The sequence below is a fragment of the Gossypium hirsutum genome, chromosome A03 (assembly GCF_007990345.1).
Source record: "Gossypium hirsutum isolate 1008001.06 chromosome A03, Gossypium_hirsutum_v2.1, whole genome shotgun sequence".
NCBI classification, from domain to species: Eukaryota; Viridiplantae; Streptophyta; class Magnoliopsida; order Malvales; family Malvaceae; genus Gossypium; species Gossypium hirsutum.
In genome coordinates this window covers 50,028,551-50,044,629 of record NC_053426.1, presented here as the reverse complement: position 1 = coordinate 50,044,629, position 16,079 = coordinate 50,028,551, and the positions used below count along the sequence as shown (strand labels likewise).

General features: G+C 34.4%; 1 non-coding gene across 1 annotated transcript; it reads right to left on the bottom strand.

Moving 5' to 3' along the window:
* Window positions 1-9,102: 9,102 nt before the first annotated feature.
* LOC121227714 (small nucleolar RNA R71) lies at window positions 9,103-9,209 on the bottom strand. Its single transcript, XR_005925252.1, has one exon. It is a non-coding gene; the product is annotated as a small nucleolar RNA R71 (small nucleolar RNA).
* Window positions 9,210-16,079: the final 6,870 nt, after the last annotated feature.

Here is a 16,079-nt window from a genome sequence, read left to right as displayed (position 1 = left end):
AATAGTATGCTTGTATAATGAAGTATGTGATGAAATATTCTGATGTATTAGTGCATATTTTGCCCAAAAGCCTTATGATTTGAGTATGGGTTGGGTTCAGCTAGATGTGCCAGTACAAGGTAAGGATTATGTTTTGTAAGCTTACGTATATGTGATAAGGGATATGTTTGGTTCTTTATGTGCCTACAGTAATTTAGTACTTGTCATGTTGAAATACTTAAAAATATGGATGTGATTATGAACAAGTGGAAAGGATTATTGAAAGTTGAAAATTGATGAAGAATGTGCTTTGGAAATATTTGACCATCTAGGTCATTATTATTCGAAAGTGTATATGTGACAGCCAAGTGATGCGTTTATTGATATTATAGTTCGAGGTGAAGCTCCAGATTAACTTCATCGAACAATTGAAATGAATGACCAATGATAGTGAATGAGAACACTTTGTTTTGCTTAAAACTTACTAAGCATTGTAATGCTTATTCTGTTTACTTTGTTTCCTCTGTTTTATAGATCTCATTTGGAAGCTACAGGCTCGGGGATCGTCAGCAACTAGTCACAGTATCACTATCCACTGCTTGTTACTGTTATGTTTTGAATTATTTTATGGCATGTAAAGGATAGACCAATGACCGAAGAATATTTTGGTTAATGTATATAAGCCATGCGAAAATGGCATCTTTTGAATGTGTACTTATAGCAGTTAAATTGTATCCCTGACTGTCTTTAGTATTTACCTAAATGAACGTTCTTTATAAATAATTTAAAAAAAATATTTAAAATTTTTACTGTTCGGATATGAGTTTCAAGTCCGGTAATGCCCCTTTACCTATTCCGACGACGGATACGGGATAGGGGTGTTACAAAAGTTTTTGTATGGAATGATCTAAACTCGGAATAAATTATTATGAAATTATACTCAAAATAATGAGATGAATTATGCATGTTGAATGAATACATGATGTGGAAAGCATATGTGCATGAGAACTTGATAGTTGTTGATCCCTTACATGTCTTGATGCTACTATGGAATATATGACTAACAAGGGCAATGAGGATGTGTGTAGGGCTTGAGATCAAAGTGGTTGAATATACCTTACTTAATTATCTCAAATAGGACAAGTGGTAAGATAAGTACCATGTTATACGAACTTACTAAGCATTTTATGCTTACTTTGTTTTATTTTCCCCTGTTTTAGAGTAAATTGGAAGCTTGGCGGAGATCACTCACACTATCCATCGGCCCATATCAGTATAGTATGGTAATCCAATTGCGGTTGTAATCACATGTATAGGATATGTTGGCCATATCGACATGTAAATGTAAACGATGCTTGTAATCTAGCCATTGAAATGGCTAGTAATGATTGTTTTGATATACTAGTAATATCATATTATGTTAACCACATATATGTTAAGTAGTGATCAAATTATATCTAACATGAGATCATAACCAGGGTAAGATTGTAAACACGTATGCATGAAGTGTTATGCCATGATGATGGATGGAATATGCTTGATTAGAATGCTTGAAATGGTTAGTAATTGTATGTGATGATATATCATGTTAAATGATATAATTAACTTGAATAAAATGCTTGAATTTGTTGGGTTATGAATGCAAGATGTGGTGTAGGATTATGGAAAAGATTGGGGGTGAGAAATGAAGCTAGGAATGGCTTTATTTTGTCCACATGGGCAGACACACGGGCAGACACACGGGCTTGTGTCTAGACCATGTGTGACACACGGCCTAGTAACACGGGCATGTGGTTAGGCTGTGTGTCCCCTGCACCTAAATTTTGAGAAATAGAATACTCAGAATTGAGCACATGGGCAGAGACACGGGCGTGTGTCTCAGCCGTATGGAACATGGCGTGTGTCTTGGCCGTGTGAAACTTGCACCTAATTCGAATTAAATTAATTAACCACACGACCTATCACACGGACGTGTGGCATGGCTATGTGTGCAAGTCAGAGAGTTACACGATGTCGAGCATGACCTCTAACACGGGCGTGTCCCTTGGACCACATAGGCGTGTAAGCCCTACACCTTGGAAAATTTTTGAAAATCTACAAAAAATTCTTAGAGTTTTCAATTAAGTCCTAACTTGATTCTAGTGCTCGTATTGGGCCTCGAGGGTGTAACACCCCGAACCCGAGACCGTCACCGGAGTCGAACACGAGGTGTTAACAGACTTTTTTAAAAAATTTTCCAGACACTGCCAATCTGCGTAATAGTCGCTTTAAAAATCATATCTTGAGTTTCACAACTCGAAAATCAGTTTCGTGATTTTTCCCTGAAACTAGACTCATATGCCCATCTACATATTTTTTTCTAGAATTTTTGGTCGGGCCAATTAGTACAGTTTATTAGTCAAAGTCTCCCATGTTACAGGGATCGACTACACTGACCCTTGCGCATTACGAATTGGATATCTCCCTGCACAGAGCTTCAATACTGATGTCGTTTGTTTCTATAGAAACTAGACTCATTAAGCTTTAATTTCATGTCTCATTCAGCCTCTAATTCAAATCCATGAATTTATGGTGATTTTCTGAATTCATGTTACTGCTGCTGTCCTGAGCAGGTTTATCACAATTTTACTCTTCTAACATATCCTTTCAGCACTTCATAATATCATATCCATTTGGCAACATATCATATCAATAACTTACCTATACTTCATAATAACCATTAGGCTATATGCATAAAGATTTACAATAGAGTTATGATTCTTTTAATATGTGCTTAACATATCATACTCAATCACATTATAGGCATTAATACTTAAAACTTACCTCGATTGCTAATGTACGTCAATTCCGACTATTCGACCAATTTCCCTTTTTTCCACGATCCGACTTCGTTTCCTTGAGTTCTTGAGCTAATGAACCAAATTTAAACTTATCACATCACTATTGTGTAAAACCATATTCGATTATATTATAATTCGGTTTGCAAGAAATACACTTATTCCTTATAACATTTAGCTTCGAGATCACCACCTCAATCATCTCAAGTACCAAACATGCATTAATACTCTCTTTAGTACAATATAAAATAATCGTACACATCTTTAATCACCTTAAACAAATTACTAAGTATTATAGAAAATCAAGGCATACTCATCGTTAGTCTTATTCGGCCATCTCAATACGTTCTAATTGACCATATATATATACGTCTATACTAAAGTGCTTTACATTAATAACACCATATCAACAATGTATAATGCCGACCCCTTTAAACCAATTATCCATACAAATATTATTTGTACACATTTCCTTACCTAAATTTCACATTCGGCAACCACTTAATCAACTTAACAAATTTTCTATACTTCAAAACCACAAGTAAATATCATAATTTGTATCATTACATCGATTAAACTAAATCATGCATTAGCTTTTAGCACATTCGGCCATTAAAGAGACAACCCAATTAACATTCAAACCTTTATAAGCTTAGATTTCCCAAGGCTGAATATCACATAAAAACCTTTAATACACATGCAAAGTTTACACTTTAACTAATTATGCATATACTAATAAACCGAATATTATTTAAACAACCATTTGAATAATTCTTTATCACATGTTCACAATCGGCATAACCATGTTACAAATTCAATACATAAAAATCTTCTTATCCAAGGCTATATTTGACCTATATGTATTTTCTTTACAACCATTCATCAACAATTAAGCACATGTTTAATGGCCGAATGCACATACCTCTTACTCATCCTTAACAGATTTTTTTCTTATTATCAAGCTTCCATTTCCACTTAACTACGAACCATTTAAAACAATCAATATTTTACACATTGTCGAATGCATATATATATATTCATCCAAACTCATAATTTCACAAGCTTAGCCTCATTTAATGACTACTTGTTCATCAAGACATTAAACACATCATGCATAACATACAAAGCATCCTTAGCCAAAAAAAAAAATACTATCACAAAACTTCCTTGGCCGAATGTCATCTTTTTCCATTAACTAGATTTTGCCATGGGCTTGCTTCAATACTTGAGACCACTCAAATAATATTCAAACTTAATCCTTCATTTCATTTCTCATTTTAGCACATATTTGGCTAATATAAAAATATATGCTATCAATTTAATTACAATTATAAATTTTCAACTCAAACTCATTCTTTACCTCGTCTTTCACCTTAATTCAAATTCGGCAAGTATATAAACATATATTAGCAATTTAATTATAGCATTCCACAATTAAGCACAAGTTTCATACTTCACTTTAATAACCGAATGATATTTTACTCAAACTTGCCCCTCATAGCAAATTTAATTAGTCTATCCTCATCCATAAACACTTATCATCAAAACATCCACAATCTAATCCTTGAAGCCATGACCGAATGCTTTATGAAATAAATTCACAAAAATTAACATATGGGTCATGTTGTGAGCTTCAAAACTAACAACATTTCGCAAATATTAAAAATAAAATACATGAAATCTCACCTTAATTCCCAACACCAAATGACCGAGTGCCTTTGGTGTTCTTTCCTTTATACCCTAGCCGAATGCTCCAATCATCCATCAAAATTACAAACTTTTAGCATGGGCTAAGTAAGAGTCATGATTATTTACCTAAAACAAGATCAAATTTCACAATTTGACATAATATACTAACCTTTTTAATGACTCAAGTGACCAAAAATTCTTCCCCTCCTTTGTTTCTTCTATTTGGCCATGATGAACAACAAAGAAAGGATTTTGTTTTTCCTCCCCTTTCACAAGTCACGGCAATGGGGAGTAAGGGGAGACAACTTTGGTTTCTCCTCCCACTCACCTCATGTTTTATCATTCTTAATTCATTCTTTTATTTTCTAAACTCATAGTGCTAATAAAAGAATTCATATTATCCTCAATGACCCATCCATGGCCGGCCACTACTCATTCATAAGGGATATTTGACATGCAAACCCTTTATTCATATGACATGCACTAATTGAGCCTTATAGATTAACTATCACATTTTAAAAGTGTCACACATAAGTCCCATCGACTAAATTCACATGCAATTTACTAAATCAAAGCTTAAAACTTTCACACATTCATATTCACATATAATAGTCATAAAATATGACGGCTAATTATTTTTATGACTTGATTTTGTGGTCCCGAAACCACTTTTCGACTAGGGTCAAATTAGGGGTGTCACAACTCTCCCCCCCTTAAGAAATTTTCGTCCCCGAAAATTTCTACCGATGCATAGTTTAGGATAACGTCTTCTTCTTGAATTATATCCACAAAGACATTAGCTCATTGATAGCAATTGTAATTCATTATTGATTTCACATCGGTCTATAAAGTCACTTTCTTATCTTAAAACAAATACATAAACATTTCTACAAGTATGCACAAATATCTCATTTTCTTGATTTCATAAGCAATAATCACTTAATTTAATTCATATATGCATTTCAAACACACATTAAGCACATATTAACATGTATAATTCACATCATCAACCCACATATTTGTAACCCACAATTTCATCCATGTATAAGCTGTAACCCAACCGAAAGTACACATATACTCAATATTCGACTTAACTCATTTCCAAAAGAAAAGTCAACTTCCACGTACCTGAACATTTAGTTCATTTAGCACATTCAATCATAGTTAACGTTACCCGTATACAGTCAAATAGGCATAAAGCCTAATAAAATACACTGGCATGTGATTTATTCTAGCGTATAACTCGTGTATCCAAAATTATCAACATTCATCAAAAATTCTTTCAAACTTTCGAATGTCGAAACTTAACCAAAATAATTTCTTGAACAAGATTAACAAAATAGTGTCCATTCAGCAATAGCACATATAGCTCTTACAATGCCATATCCTAGATATGGTCTTACATATTCTCACATATCGAGCCGATGCCATGTCCCAGACATGGTCTTACACACTATCTAAAATCAATGCCTTCGTCCCAAACGAGGTCTTACTTGAATTCCACTTCACACACTTAGTGCCCACTGACCGATCTCGCACTCATAGTGCTCGGTTAAAGAAATTCGCACACACACAGTGCCTCTAATTATTCACATACATAGCGCTCTTATTCATTCGTTAATACACATTGATATGACTTAACCAAGTCTATAAACATCATGTATGTACACTTTTAAACATATCGTCTCGTTTAAATTTGAATTTGTATAGTAGTGAGCACTTAAACTTTGCTCAAATTACCGGCACGAAGCCTACTAGGCACGAAGGCCCGAATACACGTCACCAGCATGATTGCTCTTCGGGATTTGGCACGGATATATCACTAGCACGAATGCTCTTCGGAACTTAGCCCGGATACATCACTAGCACGAATGCTCTTCGGAACTTAGCCCGGATACATCACTAGCACGAATGCTCTTCGGGACTTAGCCCGGATATATCACTAGCACGAATGCTCTTCGGACTTAGCCCGGATACATCACTAGCACGAATGCTCTTCGGACTTAGCCCGGATACATCACTAGCACGAATGCTCTTCGGACTTAGCCCGGATATATCACTAGCACGAATGCTCTTCGGGACTTAGCCCGGATACATCACTAGCACGAATGCTCTTCGGGACTTAGCCCGGATACATCACTAGCACGAATGCTCTGATACCAATAAAATGTAACACCTCGTGTTCGACTCCGGTGACGGTCTCAGGTTCGGGGTGTTACAGAGGGCCCAACCTAGTGACGTTATGAATGATTTTGGAATTTGAATAGTAATTTGCATGAATTGATTGTAAAATGTTCTGAATGTTCCAGTAACACTCCGAAACCCTATTTTAGCGACGAATATGAGTTAGGGGTGTTACACATGATTTACTTGTAAATGTTTCTGAAAGTTTTGGTAATGCTCTGAAACCCTGTTTTGACGACGGATACGGGTTAGGGGTGTTACAATACAAATAAGGATATTGATGTCTCTGATAACTCTTGTAAAGAGTTATATTTCAAGCCTCTAGTGTGAATTAATTATTTGTAATTAAGTAAATATGTTTGAATTTTTAGGATATTTTTGAACATTGCATAACATAGCTTGGGTTGTGCTATAAATGTTATTATTTGTTACTTTTATTATTGGAGAAGAAAGGTGTTGGTTGTGGTTGGGTACAGGAGAAGGATGAAGAAGAGAAGAGAGACAAGAATAGGAAAATGAAAAAAGAGAAATATTGTCGTGGCAAAATGCTAGTTGAATTGCCAACAAGAATGCCATGGAAATTCTAGGAAGAGGACACAACACTTAGTCCACGTCACTCTCAGTCAGCTGTACTTGTACCAGATAAACCACCTTAAAAAATAGGAAGCAAAAAGGTATGTGCTGAGAGGGAGGGACCTACCCTATAAAGGAGGAAATAGAAAAGAAAAGAAAAGAGGATTTTTAGAGAGAGAAAAATTAGATAGAAGTGTTTTCTCTCTGCATTAGATTCTCATGGAAAATCTCAGAGAAAAGAGAGGAGAGAGTAATAGCATATAAAGCAGAAAAGTCACAAACGCAAGGAGGGGTAAGAGAAATCTGCCCTGGGTTTTGCATCAAATATCATTATTAAAGTGAAAGCTGGAGTAGCGAGAGCTTCTTGCAGTTCTGCCTTTATTTTCCTATTTGAACTTTATGATTCGTGAACTTAAATGATTATGTTGAATGGTTTTGTTTTGGATTTGAATGTCCAATCCATAAGCTAAATCTCACTGGGTTGGAATTATTTGGGTGAATTTTTATTATCTTTAATACCTATGGTATGATTTTGAGTATATTTTTGTTTTATTCAATTTTGTGATTATTTTAAATGCATGCATGCAAGCTCTAGACATAGATGATTGTATGGTATGTTAGTAGATCTGATTTTTATGAAAAGATTAAATAGATTGGATTATTATAAGTTGATACAGGCAATTATTCGACAAAATGTTTGCAACACTCTAAATATAGAATTTGTGATCTATACAGGGAAAGGAAGAACAATCTTGATATCATTCTTAAGTTCTATAGACATACAATAGTGAATCCTTGAGTAGTAGAATGGTCAAGATTTTGCCATGACATTATTATAGTATAAGAATAAAGCCTGAGTAATTCCAAAACCTTTATCATTCAACAGTACAAATCCTTCCTACTTATTATTTGAAAAGTGCCATAACAATTCAATTGCCCTAGCATTTTTTTCATTCATAATTGATTTTATTAATCCATTCATTAATTCTCTTCATCAATTTTTCATCTGTTTCTTTTGCACGGTTTCATTAGAAAATTTCATAAGTAATAGCATAACCAATTATTTTAATCAATGCTGATCCCTGTGGGGATGATACTCACTCATCACTTTATTACTTGATTCAACATGTACACTTGCACATTCGCATTACACATTCACATGTGACAAGTTTTTTGCGCCGTTGCCAGGGATCGACAATATTGTTGAAAAATTTAGTGTGTTATTACCTCTTTAATTTTTATTAGTTGAACTTTATTAGTTGTTTTGATTTTTTTTTTGTTTTTCAAGATCTATATTGGTGCATGAGTAGAGGTATTTATGCAATTAAAGAGTATTCTTTTGATCCTGAAATTGAGAGAACCTTGAGAAGAAGAAGAAAAGAATTATGAGAAATGAAAAGAATTAGAAATGATCAGGTTATAGAAGAGCCATTATAGTAGGATAGAATGGATACTAATATTTTGTGAATAATAGATGATAGAGACAAACCCATCAGAGAACATGTAGTACCGATCTTGGATGATCTAAATCTAGAGATTTTTAGGCTGCATATTCAAGCTCAACATTTCGAGTTAAAGCCGGTGATGTTTCAAATGTTACAAACTATAAGGCAGTTTAGTAAATTGCCTACTGAGGATCTACAATTTCACTTTAGAATCTTTTTGGATGTCTGTGATTCATTCAGGCAACAAGGTGTTCTTGAAGATGCCTTGAGACTAGAGTTATTCCCTTATTCATTGTCGGATCATGCCAGAGGCATTGCCATTAGGAATGGTGACATCTTGGAATGAACTTTGTCAAAGTTTTCTGTTAAGATATAATCCTCCAACCATGAATGCCAAATTGAGGAACAATATTATGTCCTTTCGACAATCTGAGGATGAAACATTACATGAAGCATGAGAGTGATTCAATGAGTTCATTAGAAAATGGCCAATGCATGGTTTCCAACATTGGACACAAATGGAAATGTTTTACAATGGAAAGAATGGGCATATCAGGATGGTGGTTGACACATCTATTAACGAGACTTTGCTCGATAAATCATATAATGAGGCATATGAAATTCTAGATAGGATAGCAAGCAACGATTATCAATACCCCATTACAATAGTAGGGATTGGCTGGATAGTTGTTGGAGCAATGGAACTTGATGCAATTACTTCCCTAACAACTCATGTATCATCTTTAACGAATATGATTAAAACACTCAGAAGACCAATTGCAGTATAGGAAATGAAACTAGTTGAGTTAACATGTATTTATTACGGAGAAAATTACGTTTTTGTTGAATGCCTATCGAATTCAGCCTTAGTTTATTATGTGGGGAATTTTAACCACAACAACAACAACCCATATAATTCAGTGTGGAAACAGCATCCCAATTTCAATTGGAGTAATCAGGGGGCAAGAAATTCCATCAATGCTATTCGACAAAATGTTGCAAGTGCATCACCTGCTATGCCACGGAAAAATGCTTAGCAAAATTCAGCTTCAAGTTCTTCATCTATGGAAGATCTATTAAAGGAAAGACCAAGAATGATGCTATCATTCAAAGTCAAGTTGTATCTTTAAGAGCTTTAGAGAATCAAGTGGGGCAAATTGCCAGAGCATTAAGATCAAGACCTCAAAGAGCACTGCCAAGTGATATCAAAAGTTTACGATCTCAAGGGAAGGAATAGTGTAAAGCCAGTACACTCAGAAGTGGTACGCAGCTACCAGGAGTTGTCAATGATACCACTATTGAAGAAAGTAGTTTAGATTTCACAAATATGAAGAATTTAGAACTAGTAGCAGAGCAGGCTACTGTAACGCCCCCACGCCCGAGACCGTCGCCAGAGTCGAGTATGAGCTGTTACTAAGCTTAATTTAACATATTTAGAACTTTGGATTATTTATTTCTACATTCACAGCTTTTAAGCTACTTGCATCATAGTCACAAGAAAAATCATATATTGAGTTAAAAAACTCGAAATCAAGATCCGTAAATTTTCCCTAAATCTAGACTCATATACCTATCTACTAATTTTTTTCTAGAATTTTTGGTTGGGCCAATTAGTACAGTTTATTAGTTAAAGTTACCCCTATTTCAGGACTTGACTGGTCTGACCTCTGTTTACTACGAACCACATTTCTCTCTGTAAAAAATCCATATGACTATGAGGTTTGTTTCTAATGAAACTAGACTCAATAAGTATTCTGATAATATAAAATACACTACCTAATTATATGTTTACAGTTTATGGTGAATTTCTAAAGTTGGAACAGGGGATTCAGAAACTGCTATGACCCTGTTTCACTAAAATTCAAATATCTTGTAACATATAATTCCTTTACCTGTTTCATTTGTTTCATGTGAAACTAGACATAATAAGCTTAAATTTGATATGTATTCCATCACCAAGTTCAATTTCTATGATTTTTAATAAATTTTTAAACTCGCGTCAGTGTTGCTGCAGTATTCTGTTTATGGCAAATTTCATCCCTTTTATGAGTTTTTATGCACTAAGTATCTTAATAATTTTCCTTAACATCAAATATAATCTAAACTAAATATTTTCATAATTTATCATTATCAAGCATTTCCTCAACCATTCCATCACCATACCATAAGATCATTTACACAAAAAAAAGTATATTGCTATACATGCCATACTTAAATTTACAAGCCATTACCAAAAGTCTTCCGGATAGTGTGACTGAGCCTTCGACCTATCCCGACTCCTGAGCTGGCTTGTCCAAAACTACAATGAGTAAGAAGGAGGGAGTAAGCATAAATGCTTAGTAAGTTCATATGCAAATAATAAGTAACATAACAAACAGTCATACCAATCAACATTAGCATGTATCACTAAAACACATATCACATTTTTAATTATTTTTCATCATCTTATTACCTTATCGTGGTTGTATCAATACTCAACCCGAGGGTTAAATACATACCTGTCCAAAATAACCATTTCACATCACTCACCAACACTTCTCTTTACATCTCGAATATTCCTCCATTGTGTAGAACTTTACCCGTTGAACACATCGGAATATAATTCGGATACATGGATAACTTGCACATAAGTGCCATATATGCAATCAAGCAATCATGTAACCAGCCCATAAGCGAACTCGGACTCAACTCAATGAGCTCAGGCGTTCGGATCCATAAGTGAACTCGGACTCAACTCAACGAGTTCGGATGCCTAGTTACATCTCACGAACTCGGACTCAACTCAACGAGTTCGGACATTCGCATCCATAAGTGAACTCGGACTCAACTCAACGAGTTCGGATGCTCAATCATCCTAGTGACATGTCACTTGTATCCTAATCTATTCCTAAGGTTCAAACGGGATTTTTCCTCGAACACTTATCCTTGCCGTCTTCCGTAGAATGCCGAAATCAATACTCGGTAACAATTATATTTAACAAGTAGTTCACATAATTTACATATTATTTGAAATTAACCACAAAGCATACATTTCATAATAAAATTCAGCATAACATATAATTAACATCAATAACTTAAAAATAACCATTATGATACATTATTTACACATGAACTTACCTTGGTACCAAAATACAAAGATTTTGCAATTTAGTCCACAATCTTTTTTTTCCTCGATTGAGGTCGATTCCACGTCTTTTGTGACAGCCCTAAAATGACCCTAGTCGGAAAGCGGTTTCGGGACCGCTAAACCGAGTCACCAAATAATTTGAATATGATATTTATTATCTAAAATATGTGAATATGAATGTGTGAAAGTTTTGAGCTTCGATTTAGTCGATTGCATGTGAATTTAATTAATAGGACTTATGTGTGGCACTTTTAAAAGGTGATAGGTTAATCTATAAGGACCTATTAGTGCATGTTATGAAAATAATGGGCTTGCATGTCAAATTTCCACCTATGACAAGTAGTGGCCTGCCATGCTATGGGTTAAAGCCTATTATAAACATTTTTGTGTTAGTGATTTATGTTAGAAATAATAAAATAAAAGGTTAGTAATAAAGTAATAAAAAGGGAGGGGTGATGAAAACAAAGTTGTCTCATCCTTGCTCCCCCTATTGCCGTGACTTGAGGAAGGAAGAAGAAGAGGATTTTCTTGCTTCATGATGGGTTGGTTGATGTTTAGGAAGAGGTATGTTAATGCTCTTTCATTGAAAGTCTTTGTATATTTGGAGTGGTCATCAAGTATAGAAGCTAACTCATGGCAAATGTTTTTGTAAATTTATGAAGATGACATTCGGTCATGGATGTTTGTATTTCTTTGATGTTGTTTTTGATGCTTAGGTGTATTGAGGGTTGATTATAGATGAGTTGAGCTTGGTAAAATTGAATATTTGTGGCTTAATTGCTTAATGACAATTGGCTATGTTGAAATGCCAAATTAGTGCTAAATTGTAAGTATTTAATTGAGTGTTCGAATATGAATTTAAGAAGAATGATACATTCGACTATGCTTTGATGTGCTTGGATTATTGTTCATTGAGTAAGTGATTGAGGAATGATTAGAAGAATTTGAATAGTTGATTTGTTTATAATGTCCGATTATGATCAATTATAGAGATGTGAATAAAAATTTGTTTGGTGATATATATATGTATTCGGCAATGGGATAAAATGTGTATCAAGGTAAGTTTCATGGTGATTATGCTTGTGATGTTGGGTTAATATTCGGCATTGAGTAATGTTGGGGTAAGGTGATTAATCGGCTATGAAATTAGCTAAATTAAATAAGCATGAAATCGAGTCATGGTATGTTTTATCGAATATGATACATATTGAAATCTATTGTTTTAGATATAGATTAAATGATATGTGATTGCCCAATGTGATAGTTAAGTGAATAATATTGGTTAAGTACTTAAGCAAATCTATTGTTTTACTTAAGCTTAAGAGCAAAGAGGATCAAAGTCGGATGGGGGAAAAGAGAAAGTAAACAAATAGCCGTGGATATCTAGTCGTCGACCACTTCCGAGGTAAGTTTTAAGTGATTAAACGTTGAGTAAATTCAATCATAATAGGACATAATGAGTTGATTTAATAAGATATGATGTGGCCATGATATGTCTTAAACTCAAATGGTAAGTTCATATGTGTTTGGACTTGGAAAGTTAAGAGCAAATTGTAATAATTTGCTTTGGACAGCAGCAGTAACGTGATTTTAGAAAATCACTATAAATTGTTGGTGTGGAATTATAGGCTGAATAAAATATGTAATCAAGGCTTCATTAGTCTAGTTTCTTATAAAAGAGACCTTGTGAGCAAACAAATTTCCTATAAAGAGATGTTTAAAGTTGTGTGAGACGGTGTCAGAATGACTCCAAAATCCCCTGTTCTGTTTTTAGAAAATTATTATAAATTGTACAAAAATGGTTATAAGATAAAATTTATATGCTTAGACTCCTTAATGAGTCTAGTTTCAAATGAAATCAAATACAACACATTTTTAATTCTGTAAAATGAGAAATTTGATTCGTAGTGAAGAGTGGTCAGATTAGTCAAATAGTGAAACAGGGGAAACTTTAAGAAAAAAACGGTATTGATTGGCCAAACCTAAAATTCTGAAAATTTTATGGATGGAAGATATACGAGTCTATATTCAGGGAAAATTAACGGCAAGTGATTTGGAGTTTTTTAGCTCCAATTATAAATAATTTAGTGACAACTGCTCAGGAAAATAGCTCGTAGTGAATATGTGGTTTTGTTGTAAACATGGATAAAACTTGTTTTAGTTACTCATAAGCTATTGATTAAACCCATACGTGAATTCTAAATCGTGATATTGTAAAACGATACATGAGTGTTAGATGGATCTTTGATATTAAAATTTGTGAAATTGTAAGTTTATGAGTATTCGAATATGAAATGATAGTATGGCGTGAAATTGAATTATTCATTGGGAAATGATTAATGTAGATTCGGCCAAGACAAAGTGTATACATGATAGTATATGTGATATGTGAAGTATATTTGGATAATTGTGATGTGAATGTATATATATGTGATAAGGCCGAATGGCCGATGTGATGAATGTGAAAGTGTATATATATGTGATAAGGCCTAATGGCCGATGTGATGAATGTGAAAGTGTATATATGTGATAAGGCCTAATGGCCGATGTGATGAATGTGAAAGTGTATATATGTGATAAGGCCGAATGGCCAATGTGATGAATGTGAAAGTGTATATATATGTGATAAGGCCTAATGGCCGATGTGATGAATGTGAAAGTGTATATATGTGATAAGGCCTAATAGCCGATGTGATGAATGTGAAAGTGTATATATGTGATGAGGCCTAATGGCCGATGTGATGAATGTGAAAGTGTATATATGTGACAGGGCCGAGTGGCCAACGTGATGGATGTGAAAGTGTATAAATGTGATAAGTCCCGAAGGGCAATTGTGTCAGTACTATATCCGGGTTAAAACCCCGCAGGCTTTATGCAAGAGTATTATCCTGATTAATGTCCGTAGGCTTCGTGCTCGTACTATATCCGAGCTTTAAAGACCCGACAGCTAAATGCTAGGATTCAAGTAAGACTTTGATATTGAGTATCTGCATTAAGTTACCATCAAATAAGTATTATGTATTCAAGATGTTCAGGTACGTATTACTTACTCATCGGTGGAGTGATTTCGAGGTGAATTATCAGTATCAAAGAGGTAGGTAAATGTGATTAATATTATAACTCCAAATGTGAGAATGTGCTTTGGAAATATTTGACCATCTAGGTCATTATTATTCGAAAGTATATATGTGGCAACCAAGTGTTGCGTTTAATGATATTATAGATCGAGATGAAGCTCTAGATTAACTTCATCGAACAGTTGAAATGAATGACCAATAATAGTGATTGAGAACACTTTGTCTTGCTTAAAACTTACTAAGCATTAAATGCTTACTCCGTTCTTTGAATCTCTGTTTTATAGATTTTGGTTCGTCAGCTATCGGACTTGGGATTATTGAAGTCGAAGTCGCCCACACTATCAAAGCCCTTTTGGTACACTTTTGGTTGAACTCTGAAAATGGCATGTATAAGACTACCCTTTTGTAGTGGGTCATGGACCCCTTGGATTTGTATAATTTTGGATAGCCATGTGAAAATGGCTTATATATGTTTGAGCATAATGTTATAATCATTTAGTATGGATATGGTTATTGAGAGGTGTGGATATGCTTAACAAGGATTGGCCATGGGAATGGTCAATCACTATCATAATTTGTGCTATTTATGCTAAAAGGGCTAGTTGAATCATGGAAACTATGAAATAGGTAAAGTCTACCTTAAAGGCAGATGCTGACAGCAGCAGTGATGTAGATTTGGAAAATAACTGAAAATAGTAGGAATAGAATTAAATAGTGAATAAATTATTTAAATGAACCTTGATGAATCCACTTTCATATGGAAGAAACGAAACGGTCATATGAGTTGTATGTTAAGATATAATTAGGTTTTCGTGAGACAGGGCCAGAACGGTTTCTGGATTCCCTGTTCCGACTTTGGAAATTCATTATAAATTAACCGGAGATAATTAGGAGTCATACCATATATGTATAGATTCCTCTCTGAGTCTAGTTTCTATAGAAACAAACGGCATCAGTATTGAAGCCCTGTACAGGGAGATATCTGAATTGTAATGCATGAAGGTCAATGTAGTCGCACCCTGTAACAGGGGAGAATTTAACTAATAAACTGTACTAATTGGCCAGACCAAAAATTCTAGAAAAAAATATGTAGATGGACATAGGAGTCTAGTTTCAGGGAAAAATCACGAAACTGATTTTCGAGTTGTGAAACTCAAGATATGATTTT